The sequence below is a fragment of the Dioscorea cayenensis genome, chromosome 8 (assembly GCF_009730915.1).
Source record: "Dioscorea cayenensis subsp. rotundata cultivar TDr96_F1 chromosome 8, TDr96_F1_v2_PseudoChromosome.rev07_lg8_w22 25.fasta, whole genome shotgun sequence".
NCBI classification, from domain to species: domain Eukaryota; kingdom Viridiplantae; phylum Streptophyta; class Magnoliopsida; order Dioscoreales; family Dioscoreaceae; genus Dioscorea; species Dioscorea cayenensis.
In genome coordinates, this window is record NC_052478.1 from 10,837,832 (window position 1) to 10,854,872 (window position 17,041).

The window sequence follows — 17,041 nt, forward strand, 5'->3', positions numbered from 1 at the left end:
TTATTATCTTCCTTCTAATGAAATTATGTAGCAAGCAACATGCATTAATAATATGCCCTAAGGTAGAAACTTAGAGTGGCTAGAATTTTCCAATGAATTTCTAAGAGATCAAATGTCATCTTAATCACATTTCTAGCAATAACATATTTCATATTAAAAATTCTTCAACCGTTACTGGTTGATGTTCATCAGCCTAAGAACTCAAATGATATTGTTGACCTAGAAAAAGTGTAAGAAATCCTCTGGGAATTTGCATATCTAGAATCAACCAAATAATAGAAACCTAATAGGCACAGATATTTCGTATTACATACCATTTTATTGGTACTATAATTTTAAAAATAATTATAGGATATTTTATATATCGTTTGGAAGCTTTAATCCATTAGGCTTTGTAATGGTGTCCCTAAGAACTCGGCCATCATGTGTGATGGCTGTCCATCACAAACACATGAGTTGTAAAGTAATACCTTTTGCAAAAGCACAAAGATCGTATTCCACAAGGCCAAGAAAATACTATCACTCAATTTTCATCTATTATCTAACCTTAATGACTTAAGGGTTGTTTTGAAACTATACTAACTAAGAAAAATTAAGAATTGTAAGCTTTAAGAAAAGCATAGTCTCTAGAGGGAAATGTTGATGGGAGATGACGACTCTTGGATGTGGATCCCTTTAGGGCTAATAATGTGATCTAGGAGTATGGTTTAGTGTTGCAAAGTTTTGTTTGGACCACGAGATCTCTAAGATGAACTAACCCGAACACCTTCATAATTAGCTCCTAATCCTATATGAGAGTTATCTTAAATCAATTCATAATTGAGTCTCGTACGATTGCATTACATTCTAAGAGTCTGTCATAGGGATTTTCCTAAAGCAGAGGGTTTATCCACACCCGAAGTCTCGGTTATGCTGACACTTCAAAACCCTATTAATCTATGCATGATTTGGTGCAAAAGGGACAACTTTGTCAAATACATAATTCAAACATGAATTACAGAATTCTATATAATGTAATCTAAGGTGTACAAGTGTCAAAGATTGAATATCAGACAAATAACAATGCATTAACCAATCCAAAAATATTTTACAATCACATGTTCAACCCAAGGTTCACCGATATTCGATGGCCTTGGGGGTTTAGTTAAACATAAACTCCAAATCAATAAGATAAAGAAGGAATAAGAATAAGGAAAACATGACTAAACTCCCCCTTTGATGAAGATGATGGTGAGGAAAGAAGAACGGCGAAGTCACCCAAGTATGCCACCCTTATTCCTCCCAAATAAGGCACTCTTCAAAGATGCTTGCTCTCCGGTGTTAGATCTCCAAGATCCAACTTTCCTCGTTGCAATCACACTCAAATCTCCTCTAAATAATAAGAAACTCGCTCCATGAGGTGCTGGTGACTATGGCTTCCAAGTGCCTTTTCAAAAGCTCTAAAGGAGGTTATATAGAGTCTTGACACATGTGGGGGTGCATGTGGGTGCATAAGAGGCCTCACGGTATTACTACAGTAATTTGATATAGTTTTGCTGCTATAGTGTTGCTACAACTACATATACATTACTCCTTTTTCATAAACAAGCCCCTTTTGCATTGAAAATACTCCACGACGCTTTCTCGAGCCCCAATAACCTCTTTCGTGCCTTATAGATAAAAAAAAAATACAACAAAATAATGATAAAATGTATGTCGATCCATAAAAAAAAGTATGCAAAGTATATAAAATAATACAATAAAACATGCACATTTCGACACTCATCAATGTGCTTAACTCTTCTAGCCAGATAAAATATTCATAAATTGTATGTGTTGACTACAGACAATGAGTACATTAGTAGTGATTTTAGATTTTCTTGTTCTATATCATGGTTGATCAACTCTAGGCACATTTATTCAGATATGTGTCTCGTCCAATGCTCTAAGGCAATTGTATGTTTAAAAAGAAAAATTATTACTTGCAATATATCCATTAATAATAATAATAATAATAATAATAATAATAATAATAATAATAATAATAATAATAATAATATTGACATATGTTGTTACCTTGAATTACTTCCACCTGAGGTCATTTGAATTTTCAATGGCAGGTTCAGGTTTTTCAGTAGAATGGAAATAACGACTAACTATTTTAGTAGACCGTACAAAATCAAATTTAATTATTCTATTTTTTGGCATGATGTGCTACAATGTTCAGAAACATTACAACCAACTCCTCAATTATGACTTTTTTTGTACTCCATAGCCACCATAGCCCACCATTGGTGGTTAGTGAGTGACATAATTTATGGAAATACTGACTATCCATGTGTAGTTTGTCAATGTATTTAATGTCACTTTCATAAGGGTATAATACCCGAATTGGTCCCTCTATTTCTCTTTCTCTTCCCTTTTGGTCCCTCTACTCAGAAATGCTTCCAAGTAGTCCCTTTACTCTTAAAAATTGTTCTACTTAGTCCCTTCTACTCTAAAATAGGGCAATTATTGGCTGTATTTTCAAGAGTAGAAGGACTAGATGGGAAAAAATTAAGGGTAGAGGGACTAAATTGGGTCATTTTCAAGAGTAGATGGATTAGTGGGGCATATTTCTGAGTAGAGAGATCAAAAGGGAAGAGAGAGAAAAGTAGAGGGACCAATTAGTCTATTATACCCTTTCATAAGCTATCTAGTTCAAGTACTCATACTATTTGCTAGGTCTAGTTAATGGGGACTCAATCTAGTATTAAATCATTTTATTTCTATTGTTGTGTTCAGTTTTTGCACATGTAGCAATCATGATGTTCAGAACATAAAAGTAACACATACATACTATGAAATATCGCCGAAGCTTTGCAGTTTTGTCCATATCTAAAATACCAATTACACATAGGTTGCATAAGCATCTAAAATCTTCTTAAAGCTTGGCATGAAAATATTATAAATATGTTTTATTGTAAATAAACAACAATTTTATGAACTCATTGAATAAAGATTTAGAATAAACCAATAATGTTGTGAGAATAAATAGCTTTCGCACAAATGCAGATGGTGTCATAAAATTCATATAACTTATAGTGCATGATGATTAAGAGATTAAGTGGGATGATGATGATCATGAAGAAGATAATTCTTTGTAATGTAGGGTAAATGGGTAATTAAGAGATTAGGATGCTTTCTATTTGTTAGAGTGGACCTTTTGTAAATAAAATAATGTATCCAAAGATGTTTCTATACAGATATTTCTGCTTATTTGTAGATCTTAGTATTAGTTTATATTTTCCATTAAGAGGTACTAAGGAGATTAAGTTTCTATTTGGGATGGTATAAGAATTTTGAGTCGATTTATTCCAACTTTCTTGCCAATTTACATTCTTTCTATTGAAAAGGTCGATAGATCAAATCATGAGAATGTTCCTCTAAGAATATTTTGGCTATAAAAAAAATCCATTAATTATAATTTTTATTCTAAATTCTACTATACAAAAATTGGCCCATTATTTTTATTAATAACAATTTTATAAGTTTATTGTAATACACTTTACCAAAAGTAATCCTTCATTATTATATACATACATACATACATACATACATACATATATATATATATATATATATATAGTTGTAAACATTGACCATTACTCATTAGAGATGAAATTTCAATTAAAATTTTAATTCTCAAGCACCTGATAAAAAAGTTTTTTAAGTCATCACCTTACAAATATGATTCATCTATCCATCATACATTGCTACCTAGGAACAACAAGAAGCTAGTATCGATAGGTTACAACAAAGTGTGAGATTGTTTTTGTACAAAGTCTTAACTTCAAATGAAGATGTGAAATTTACTGCATCTCCTAATTACCCTACACTTTGAATCATCATCAACTTTCCCCAATTTTCAAGAGGGGCTCAACAAGTAACAAAGCTATCTAAATAATAATACACACACTATAATTGTGTTTGTATGTGTGTTTTCCTTATCAACTATTCTTTACATGATCATGATGCATATATTTCGATACTTATAAATGATGATGATGATGATCACATCATCATCATCATGATCATCATTACCATCATCATCATTTATAAGTATCTAAATATATGCATTTGAATTTATGTATTTCATACACTATGCATGTATTTTTATTGGAATGATGGCTATTTTATTCTTTATTTGGTTTTATTTACTTCATAGGGCGTTGATTACTCCATACAAAGTTTTATTCTTACAAAGTTTGATTACTCCCATCATTAGTAGATGTATCGGGAGTTTCACAAAGTTTTGCATGTATAGATTAACTCCAATGGCCACCGGGCACCAGTGAACCTTGGGAGGAAAACTTTGTATGGATGATTACTTTCTTTATTAATATAAGCTGGATTGTTCTTTGGATTTAATCTATATTGCTTCATGTTAAATCTACAATGGATGTATTCCGTAGGTTAATTTTGAATTGTAAGTGTAGAATGGGATGCTACTTCATAGATTAGAGAGGAATCCATTGAATCTTCACACTAGAGGTTCCAGGTGGTGATAGCCTTCCGCCTTAGTGTTTTACCCTAGGTTTAAGATTCCTTGCACCTAATACAATCATAAGGATGACCAAGAGTCAATACCCGTATGAGATGAGGATTATTTACTAAAATTTGTTGGTGTAGTCAACTTTAGAATCTCACTGTCCAAGGTTTGCCAATAGCTACATCATTTCATTATTATCTTTGCATTGTAGTACTCCCGAGGGGATCCATGCCCGAGGCTTATTTCATTCATAGAGTCTTCATTGTAATTTGAGTTGCTTGGTGGCATTCTTTTCTTCATTTATGTTAGTTTCAATTAAAACATCACTCTCTTAATTGGTAGACTGAATAGAGACACGAAAAGAAAGTAATACTACTTTTTGGGACCCTAGGGATATGATTCTCTCACACTCTCACTCGGGGATTTATTACTTGACAATTTGTGCACTTGCAACTAGAAAGATGACATTGCTCACCTTTTTTATAAGTCATCCTATTTAATCTCTTAATTATCCTACAATCACAATTCTTGACCCCATAGAGCATGCGACTACATTATATGTGCTTCATCTTTACATGTTTTAGAATATGGCAAGACAACAGATAAACATATTATTCTTTTGTAGCTAATGGAAGTTTTTTTTTTCTAAGATGAGATAAAAAATGCTGGTTTTACCAAATCATCAAGAAACTGCAAAAAACATGAAACCTGAAAGTAATTTAGATGGACTAGGTTGTTTAATGTAAAAACTTTACAAAAAAATACATTATACATAAAAAAAATTTGTAGAATTCACAATCAAATTCAAGGGAAACTTTTTTGCTATATATCTACATGTTGTAGCACCAATTTTATTACAATTGACTAGAAATTAATTTTATTTGACTCAATTTCTAAGATAGTAAATTTATTTTTGAATCCAATTAGAGAACTAATAGCATATAATGCGTTTAATACTTGAAATAGTAAATAACCAAATGAGATCCCAATCACACTAAAAAAAAAAACTAGATATCAACATTATAAAACTATCAATCATACCCCAATCATAACAAAAATCCTTGATCAAAGAAAATTTGTGAAAACTCCATTAAAGAGAAAAAAAATCATAGAGACCATATAATCAAAGCAATCAAAAATTAAAATTATAAAAAAAATAAAGCATAGATCACGAGAAAACCTAACTATGCTAGATTTGCAACTCGACAGTAGAAAAAGGATGGTCAGAAGCTGATCAGAGAAAGGGAGAAGATACCAATCAGAAACCCAAGCAGAAACCGTAGCTTGGATGTGAAAAATATTAAGGAGGATAAAAGCGTCTTTTCCATAGAAGGAATTATCATTCGTATCAATATTGGGTAGAATGACTATTCTCTTACCAGTTGGAATTAAACTCTCTTCCATGGGAGAATTATTACCTCAAGATGTATACTAACATTGGACCATTATTATGTAAGCAATGTTTCTACTCAACAGGGGAACCATTTGCTGCAATTCAAAAGGACGGTTAGTCCACATGATAATGCTTGCTATATATACTGTTTGAGGATGTTGACATGGCATGATATGGCATTATGTGGCAATTTCTCAATCTATAAGTTGGAAAAAAGGGTTACATTAATCTCATTAAAAAAAAAAACTCATTCTTAGATCCATTTAATCGGATCCGAATCCAAACAATCTTCATCTCCCTCACACAAGCATCACCATCATCCTCCCTAATCACTATTAACCCACAACACCCACCAACACCCTATCTTCCTTACCCCTTAACACCATAATAGAGCCCCTCTTTTCCCCACCAAGCCTTTCACTAGAAGTTATCTTTTCTGTATCAACATGGAGTTTTGCTAAGACGAATGAAAAGGAATTTTCAAAAGTAGAATCATGACAAGTATTGTATTTTGTTTCTTTACACCCTGGATTGTGTCCTACTGCTCTATGAGGAACATCTCTTATGTTGGGGTTTCTTTCAAACTCGAACTTGGATATCTCTTATGTTGTACTTGCTTTACAAAGGATTGATTTTCCTTTCGAAGAGGTTTTATTATATTTTGTTTCTTTTACCTTGAATTGTATCCTATTGTGTTTACTTTTTTTTTTTTAATGCCATTGATCATATTAAGTATGCATTTTACTTAATGTATATATGCCCAAACATGTTGATCATTTTTGAAAAGTACAACATTGCCAAAAAGCATTCCACTTCATTGATATATTAAATATGCTAATCTACATAAATGTTTCTCCATATATATTGAACATTTTCAAAAGTACAATAATGAGTTGAGTCACATATTCCAACCCATTGAAACCAAAAAGAGACATTCCACCAGAACAAAAATCCTATTAAACTACTTTAATTTTGAGGATGCCCTGGTGCTTGTTGCTCCTACATATGCTACTCTTCTTACTGGACAATTACACACCAAGGAGCATAAATTAGTAATACAAAAATCACAATGGTATGATAAATTGGGCTCAACGTGAGAACATATATTATCAATTTATAGGTTGTAATGAAGGACGAACTATGTTGTATTTCCCTCCCAACATTAACTCCACCACTGTGGGCATCTTGCAAAATATAACAAACATGCATCATGAAAGGTAATTAGCTATATACAATTAATTTACTACAAAGACAGAATCATGACAACTATCATTTACTTTCAAATACTTTTTTTTCATTAGAATCAATAAGTCTCCCTTTTTTTTCCTATTTGTGCAACAATTGTCTTCTTTTTTCCCTCACCTGTAGTGGACTTGTTCTTCCTCTTTGATAGTTGTACATCACCATTAGTTTCTATGGGGGCTAACTCAAGCTGGGTGCTATCAGATGTGCCCTAGATAAGCACAACAATTTTGATCATCAGCATTTAAATATGGGACTAAAGGCTTAGTATGCAAATGAGGACCAATAAACTCAAAGTATTGGGTCTATTTGGACATCTCAACCAGCTGTGGCCTTCAACATGGAAAATATTGCGCTTAACAACACTGCCTGCCCTGGAATGTTTTTAGTGCTTAGGTTTTGACCTTTCAGTTATTATCTCTTTCTTTCTTTGGTTGAATAGTCCTTCACTTGCATGCCAGAACAGTCTTCCTCTTAGTGAGCTGACATTGAGTTGGTATGCACTTAAATATGTATCTCTATTGAACTATTCACATAAGAAGTTAATTGGGTCTGCCATATAGAATGCAATTTTTGCAATGACATACTGATAGGGTATACCTGTTTTATCCCATTTTCCATAAGTGCAAGCATGGTTTACTAGTCTAACATTATGCCCCCGTCTTACATATGCAACATCATATCAAAACAAAATACCTTATGGTATGCCCCCTCCCCACTATCTTGCAATTTGACTTTGTTTTTTTCAAGCTTTATAATTATATTAGATCCATACTATCCTTTTCCACTTAATAACATATGCTATCTTGACAACTATCTTATTCATAACATACTGTCTAATATCTTCAAATAAGGAAATGATTGGCTTGCTTCTGGTTTGAAAGAACACCTCATTAAAAATCTCACACATATTGTTGCCTACTGTCTCAAACTTAAGTACATCACTAATGAAAGATAGGCAATAACCTTTAATTGGCCATTTCTCTAATAACTCATTTACAACCACCTCTCCTCCATTCAAATTTCTCATGTTTCATAGTTGTCTGTACACCTTAGGCTGATTAGTTGCCCTAGTAGTCCTCCAAAATTGCAATTGAAGTTCTTGGCTTTGGTGTTTCTTTCTCCATCATGCATAGATGTGTCTGGCATATATCCTGTACTCAATGAGTGGAAAAAATATATTTATTAAATGAATGAAACCCTAAAATAAATATAAGGAAATAATTAAATTAAAGTTATAGTAAATAAAAAATAAAGTGAATTCTCTGTAGACCTTCTGCATGTCACTAACAACAGAACATTGAAGGCCTTCAGGTACTTAATAAACCATGCCCAACACTGTGTTGCTTCCTTCTCCAAAACAACCTATGTCATAGGGAACCTTTGATTGTTCCCATCCCTTTCAACTATAACTAGCAACTACCCTTTTAATAATCCCTTCTAGAAAATAGCCATCAAGCTCTATCAGTCTCTTACAACTAGCCAAAAACCCATCTTTAACAACAACTATGTAGATGTCTAATTTTTGGAATATTACAAATCATCTAGTTTTCTTCTTTCAAACACCACAGTAATAGTGTTACCTTGATTTATCTCCTTCATCTCCTTTGCATAATTGTTCAATATCCTAAAACCCTCCTTGAAATATTTTTTAAATATTTTAAAGACCAATTCCCTGGCATTCCTGCATACTTTGTTGGTTACAAAAACACCTAGATTCCTCCTAGCTAGTGCCTTCAAGTGGTTGGTCCTAATGGAAGGCATGCTACTTATTTCATCACCAAATCTATTAGCAACAATATAATCTATGATCTTTCTATTCCTAGTAGTCTTCATAATACATGAGTGTTCTCCATCATAATGTTTGATAACAAACATCATCATAAGCATAAGATCAGCCACTTATACTCACTTGCAGAACACCATGCCCTCATCTTGATTGCATCATTCTTTACATACCTAAACTGAAAACCTTTTATGGTGGAGAAATCAACAAGTTCATTCTTAAACTATTTCAAGTTTCAAACCTAAGATCTATGTAGAAATTATTAAATGGGACATTAGGATCATAGATTTTTCTGCGATACTTGTGTCTTTTTGCCTTGCCAATCAGAGCCTTCATTCGTGTTTTCATAACTTTAAGGGTCTAAAGACTCAATGTAATAACTCTCATATCTCAAAAGTCTCCATATCTCAACTGCAGGTGTAGATGTTCTAGTCCTTCTTGCTTCTCCATTTGTTTTGTCACTAGTCATTCATCCATCTCCATGCTCAGTACCACTTTTATTAGCATCCTCTTGTATGGTCTTCTTCAACTTGACATATTTGGCCATAATATTCCTTGTATGGTCCCTTTCTTCATCTAAATTTGAGTTGTAATTAGTCAAGGGGACATCTACTAATCATTCTTCCTCATCATCACTTGAGTCACTAACACTTTCAATGTCTTCATTGTCCTTAATGGCATCTAACCCCATAGTGCCTCAGATTTAGGCAATGGCATCCTCTCCATCCATTCAGACATAAAGAGACAAGCAGTAGAAAGTTCCTCGATGGAGACAAATATGTGTGGAATATTTAGGGAGCATAGATCTAATGTTTCTATGTGGCTGGTTAGATGTATATAAATATATCTATCTTCCCAGACAAAACTGATAACCAAATCAATTCAACTCATGCATAAAATGTATTGCAAAATAGATGAAACAATTCAAATGAATGAGGGACTTGATAAACTACAAAAAGTCAAACTTGTGGAAGAGGATAATAGCCCAATCATGACAGGTTAAAACAGAATCACAGGGGACAAAAGAGTGGAGTAGTTACTCCCTAAGAATAAATAATCTAAACATGCTTTTGAAGAAAAAATGTGGTGATTAGAAATCCCTAACAATTGCAAGTGTTGGTACCTTACTTTTTGATGAAGAGAGTGTAATCTTTAGTGGGGGTTAGGTAGCAGAGGACAGAGATGTGCTTCATCCCGAGGTGGGGGAAGTTTGATGTTGGTTAGTGTTGGGGGCTAGCGGTGACAGGGGAGGATGAGCATGATGCTTGGATCAGTGGGATGAAAAGGGCTCGGACTTGGATATGAATAAATTGATCTAAGAAGGAGTTTGTTTGTTTGTTTGTTTTATGCGATTAATGTAATAAAGAAAGCCACATCATCCGTGTTTTCCAACTCATCTTTTGAGAAATGCCATGTAATAGCAAGTTGTGCCACATCAGCAATCTCGAAGGCATATGTAACTGAAAAGTAGAGGGACTGTATGGAGAATTTTTCCAATTCCTAAAACTGTCTTACTTCTTTGTATAGTAATAAACATTAATTTCGGTAATGTACATTTATTATCTGGCATAATATGGCACAAATGACATTGAAAGGAATTAATTGAACATAAATTCCTATAAACACCCCCAAAATCTCCATTGTTGTGTTCATAGAGATGGAGGAGGCGAGGCCGGAGCAAGAAAAACACTACAGAGACCTCTGTCGACGCATAATAACTATGCTTCGTACTAGGCTTTCGTCAATGAATGACCCCCGGGCAACCCTCATTGCTGATCAACTAGAGCATATTGAGTTGCCAAGTTTGTTGGAAGTAGACTATATCGGCATGTTTGATCTTCACCGTGCAGAGAAAACAATTATTATTTCACCGATGAACTGTGATGAGCTTGACCTTGAGTTGAAGCTGTGATGAGAGTGATGTAACAACATGCTCTTTCTTAATAAAACTATTTGTGCCTTTTCATATATTTTCTTCTTGTTGATTTGCTTGCTTTTAATAATTTTGCTATGATTTATGAATCTAATATTTTCATTAAAAGAAAAAATTGTTTGCAAACACATTCGTTGGTGGTTTTTTTGAAACGACAAAGTATGTTCCATTGTTCTTGATTTCCAAAAATAATTCTTGCCAGATTAAAAACATTGGGCTTTAAGCATATTTGAAATGTAGATTAATATTTATTATTTTAAAATTAATTATTTTTATAAATTTTACTATAATTAAAAGGACATTTAAAAATTATTTTACAAAATAATTATTAAAATAACACTCCAAACATATTTTCCATAGTAACATTACACTTTCCCAATTCATCTGCCAACTCATCCTTCGCTGTACAATGCATATGACCTTACTCTTCTTTAGTCATCTTTAACCGATGAATATGAGTTTTTATGATGATTACTCTTTTCTCCATTGCTTTTCAAACTTTTATTTTTCATTAATGGGGTTCAAAATATGTTATCATATAGTACAAAACCCTAACTTTTTTTTTATTTTTGGAAAACTCATGCTATATTTCTTTGTAGAAATATTTGAGGTGCATTTTTTAATCCAAAAAGCATTACTTACCATTCATACTATCCCAAGGGGTGTTGAATGTTGTTAATGGTATACTATCTCCAACTAGTTTTATTTGTTAAAAAATTGATTTACAATTGAAATTGGAATAAATTATCTTTCCTACTATGATGTTATGTAGAATTTCTTTGTATGCTAAAAAATATCCATCAAATTTAATATACTGGGTTAACAATTTATAATTTATAACCATTCATACTTTTCCTTTTTTTTAATGTTATTTTATGGCTTTGATATCGTTTTATAAAGACGGTTCTTTATCCAACTTTTATTTGGTTCTACAAAAAGTGTAACTAAAACTAGTAAAGTAACTTGTAATTATTTTTAATTAATAGTAATTTTTTTACATTATCACAATAGAATAACAAGCGGTGCATACAAATAGTAAATATATACATTAAATAGAAATAGTGAATATACATAGCCCCAAGTGAGAGTTCAATCAGTTATTGGTGGGCTGTTAGGTACTTGCTATCTGACGCAGTGGGATATAGTTGAGGACTTGTTTAGTCTATGAATACCCAAGTCAACAACGAAATGGAAACCTAAATCCTGTTTAGTCTAAGAATACCCAGTAATTTAGAGGAAAAACATATCAATTTTATTTCAAATTCAAGCTGCCTTCATAGCCTGAAGGCTTACAAATAAATAGACTAACAAGAAACACTAAAAGAGAAATAAATCGAAAATTTTCCAAAAATAGAAAATTCGCGATTGACACCATAGAATAAAAATTAAAAACCAAACATAGCGAATGCCAAAAACGGCGTCTCAATCAGAGATATTCAGCCCAAGATATCGATAGAGGAAATCTTTCCATAAACGGCAAAATTGCTGTTTTCGAGGCCCAGATGATGGAATTTGGCCGAAAAAGGGTGTGACTTACGAGTTTGCTATGCAAACTCGTGACTTTTGCTTGTTGACCTGTTTTCCATCTAATTGGGTCCTCTGACCACCAAAATTACCTCTTTAGGAAAATTACAAAAATGACCCCGCCTAGGTCATCGCATCCCACTTGTCCAAGTAGGCACAAGCTAGCTCATCAATTAGGTCCGCATCACTATCCCTTAAGTCTACCACTTTTCTATTGGGTAATGGGTATTATTAATAAAATTTTTTCCTTCTATTTGCCTACTATCATATGCAGTTTTACTATTATTTGGTGGTCTTCTCAAAGAAATTATCCCATACATTTACTAGCTGATGCAGGATATGTATTAAGTTTGAGAAGACTCATCACAACCTTGGTTTATTCCCTACTCCAACCTATACTAAAAGTAAAATTATGTAGGTGAAGAAGGATAAAAGAAAAGAAACCTTTATTACTAAGTACCCATTAGTATATAGAGAGTGGCGGTTAGGAAAGATTTCCCTAGAGCCCTTTCCTACTTCAACGTTATAATTTACAAAAATAAAAACTTTTATTGCATAAATATTAAAACTTTCAAAGAAAGAAGAGAACACCCTTCTTAAAAGACTTCCACTTCTACAACAAGATTTGTTATTAGCATGTGATATAGTGTGTATTGCTGAGTGCATTACTTATTTCAAAACTAATTGAATATGGTCTAGTATTGTTTCAAATTATTCATTTCTCTTTCAGATCTTGTAATAGATAAGCACCTTGTTAAAATGGCAATCAAGTAGACTAACATTGTATTTAGGGTAAAATGAAAAATTAAATGTACGATGCGCTAAATTTATTCACATTACTGCTATAATAGCATTTTTTTCTCTGTATTAATCTGTTAGCTAATATAGCAGATTCTAGAGAACTATTAATTCCTTCATAGAAAAATGCCTTGAATATTATTCGGTAGCTCCAACATATAAATATCCTATTTCACTCCTATCATGAGTAGAGATATTTTTTGGTCTCTTTACTATATCATTTCTTATGATTAATCATATTGTTATTATATTAGATGTCAAATTTATATTCATTGGGAATTTTCCTGTCATTTTTCCATAGTATAGTATATGCATTCTCTTTTTTATTCTAATTTTGTCTAATATTTTATTTTCAAATCCTCTTTATCTTTTAGGCTAAAAGACTTCTTTTTTGCTGTTTGAAATAGTTTTTAGTCTATTAGATAATCTTGTAAATAGATTCTTTGATTTTCACTATAGGTTTAGATTATTACTTCTTACTTATTCTAATTTTGTCATCACTTTCTACTTTTGTTTCAGTGAGATAATATAAATATTGAGTATCACTTTCTTGTGATAAATCCTCTGCTTTTCAATTTCTTTTGTTTCCAAATATTTTGTATTTATTTTTCTTTTATAGCATTTAATAGTATAGTCTCCTTCTTCTTGGCATAAAAAGCATTCACATCGTATTGGTTGCAATTTTCTTTTATAAATAGGTTTCTTTTTATATTCTTTTTTTATATTTTTTTTTTTCTAAATTTTCCTTTTAAATCTATATCTTTTCTTTGGCACTGACTTCTTACAAGTTGTATATTATATATTATATTGATTTATTATCTCTCCACAATATAGACCTTTATTATTTTCCCTATTTTTCTATGTATTATGGATTATAAACACCATTCTTCTAATTCTCTTTTAAGATAATCAATTCTTCCACCTAAGGTATCAACTCCTATTTCTAGGTCTTGATATTCTCTCAATAGTTTTAATTCCCATGGTTTTGATATCTTTTGATAAAACATATCTAAATATGTTTCCTTTTTAGTACCACTTGATGCATATATTTGGCAATAAATTTTTTGAAATTGGCAAATGTATTCCTCGATTTTTCACATATCACATAATTGTAGATTAACTAATACATACTCATATCTTTGTCTAATTTTTAACTTTTCTCTGCCTTCATTTATGTTCTAGGTTTCTCCTAAAAATTGTCTTCTTAATGCATTTTCAACTCTTATTTGCTACAAAGTTGCAGCTATTTGTTCACTCTTAATTTCTAACTTTTAGGTTTCATTTAACCCTTCCCACCAATCATAGACAATTGCTATGAAAGTTAATGGACAACAATTTGGTACAGTTTTTAGATCCCATTTATTTCTTGATACAACTATAAATGTAGCTTTATTCCATTATGTTAAAGCTTTATCTATATTTTTAACACAGTCTAAATCTAAATATATTCAATTACTTGATATATTCTTTTTGGCCACTTCTTGTACAAATGTTATATTGGGTGTTTCTATACTTCTGAATCTATCTTGTAGTTTCCTTTTATATTCATAACATTCTTTTTTCCTAGCCGGTCTAGATAAACTCGCTTCCATCAAAGGCACATTAACTATTTGACTACTGGATTCCTAGCTATTCATTTTGAGATGTATTTTCCGTGTTAATTTGGTAAGACCTTAATCTAGGTTACTAAGTTCTTCAGCATGAGCATCCGTATATTGGTTTTCTAGTTGTTTTAGTATATGCTTATCTTGCTCTTATTTAAGTGCTTTTAAACTTATTGATTTAGTATTGTCCCTTTCTAATAAAGGAGATGAAGAGCCAATTCATTTTATTTTTGTTAGTTTGCCATAATATTTTATTGTTTCTTGGAATATTCTTTTATTGTTGTTGGATATCTATTAATGTTTCATTTATATTTTGTGAATCTTATTTCTATAATTTTATACATTGTTGTGGCATCTATTTTTTTTGTTTAATTAATCATCGTGGTAAATTATTTCTCCATAAAATTCTTAACTCCCACTATCTTAGTTCATCTTTTATGTATTTTTCAATTTTATAACCTACATAGTTTTTCAGAGTATTTAATAAATCTTTGTATTGTTTTTTTATTTTTAAAGGTAGATGACTAATCATTTCTTCTAATTCTTCTACAAGGGCAGCTCAAGGGTAAAAAGCTAGTGAAGCAACATCTTTAGGCCCCCAAGTTTGAGTCCTTCATACTTCTATACTTAAAGATTTTTTAAAACCTTATCATTGTAATTATAATAATTTTTTGTTATAATAAATTGATATTTAAAATGTCTAATTTAATACCTATTGGGGGTCTCATAATACAATTAAAACTTAAAATTTTTTAAAACCTTATCAATGTAGTCGTAATAATTATTTATTATAATAAAGTGATATTCAAAATTTTTAATTTAATAGCTATTGGAGGCCTCATACACATTTAAGTTTTAAAACTTTTTAAAACTTTTATCATTGTAATATAATATTTATTTTCCATAATCAATTGATATTAAAAATTTTTAATTTAACACTTAATCAATTATTTAACTTTTATCAACTAAAACCCCTTATGAGTTATCATGTTAGCATATAAAATAATTAACAAATATCTTATATCAATGTTTGCTTAAAAATTAAAAAAAGAGTTAATTTTTATTAAATAACTAAAAGGCCCATTTTAAAATTGGGCTTTAAGTTTCACAGTCCCTTGAGATGGCCCTGTTCTTCTAGAGGTTTTGCTTCTAGTAATTCTGTCATCATTTTACCAACTTCAGTAATAGCAAGTTTTTGTGCTTTCGATTTCTAGAATTATTTATTTCTTCCATTTTTCTATCAAACCTTGTTTAGTATTCCACTTTAACATATTTGTTTAAACTTGGTGAATCAATAAAGCACGTCTATCCATAAAATTTTCTGTGCTCTATTTTTTCTTTTAGGCTTTTGTGTTTTTTTTTATATAAAGGTCATAATTAAAATTATTTAGATATATTTTTTCTAAAATTCTTACATCAATCTATACTCAACATCACCTTTATGTTTAGTAAAAAATTGCTAGATGTTGAAGAAATTTACAATTGTTTTATTATCTTTTGTTGTAATGGTAGCATGTTTTAGAATTTATATATTTCTTTATTTATTTATTTTTGAACTTCTATGTGATCTTTATTGATTTCTTGCTATTTGTTTTTCCCCCTCTTTTATAGGCTTGCAGTAATCTAAGTTGACAGGTAGTAATCATGATATGCTGTCCAATTATTTATTTTTCATCATTTTTCATTAAGACTTGTTTTATATTTAGAGCTTTTTCATTTGTAAAAATTATTCCTTACAAATTATATGTACTTGTTTATATTCCTCAATATGATATGGTTTCTTTTCCTTTTTTTTTTTCCTACCAAAAAAATTATGATGATTAAGACTTGAGGATTTTTAATGAAGACTATAAGACCGACTGCTTTCAATATTAATTTTTTAAAATTGCAGTGGAGTTTGTTAGAATCTATATGACACAAATTTAATAAGAACCACAGAGAATTTTCAGAAAAAGAAAAAGAAAAAGAAAAAAGCATTGGGTCTCAACTAAAGTGCAAGAGTAAGATGTAAATATCAAAATAATATTATGACAAAAAGAGAAAGCCGAATAGAACAAAGATGGCTAGGGTTACATAATTTGTTAATATATATTACGGAATAAGAAAGAAGAATTGATCTAAAGGAAGAGGCGGCAAGTGTGTTGGAAAGGTTTGAGGTTACTTTGGTAAAAATATGTTATGAGTGTTATTTTAATAATTCTTTAATTTAATAGAATTATTTTAAAAATGCATATGATAAAAGTTACATGTT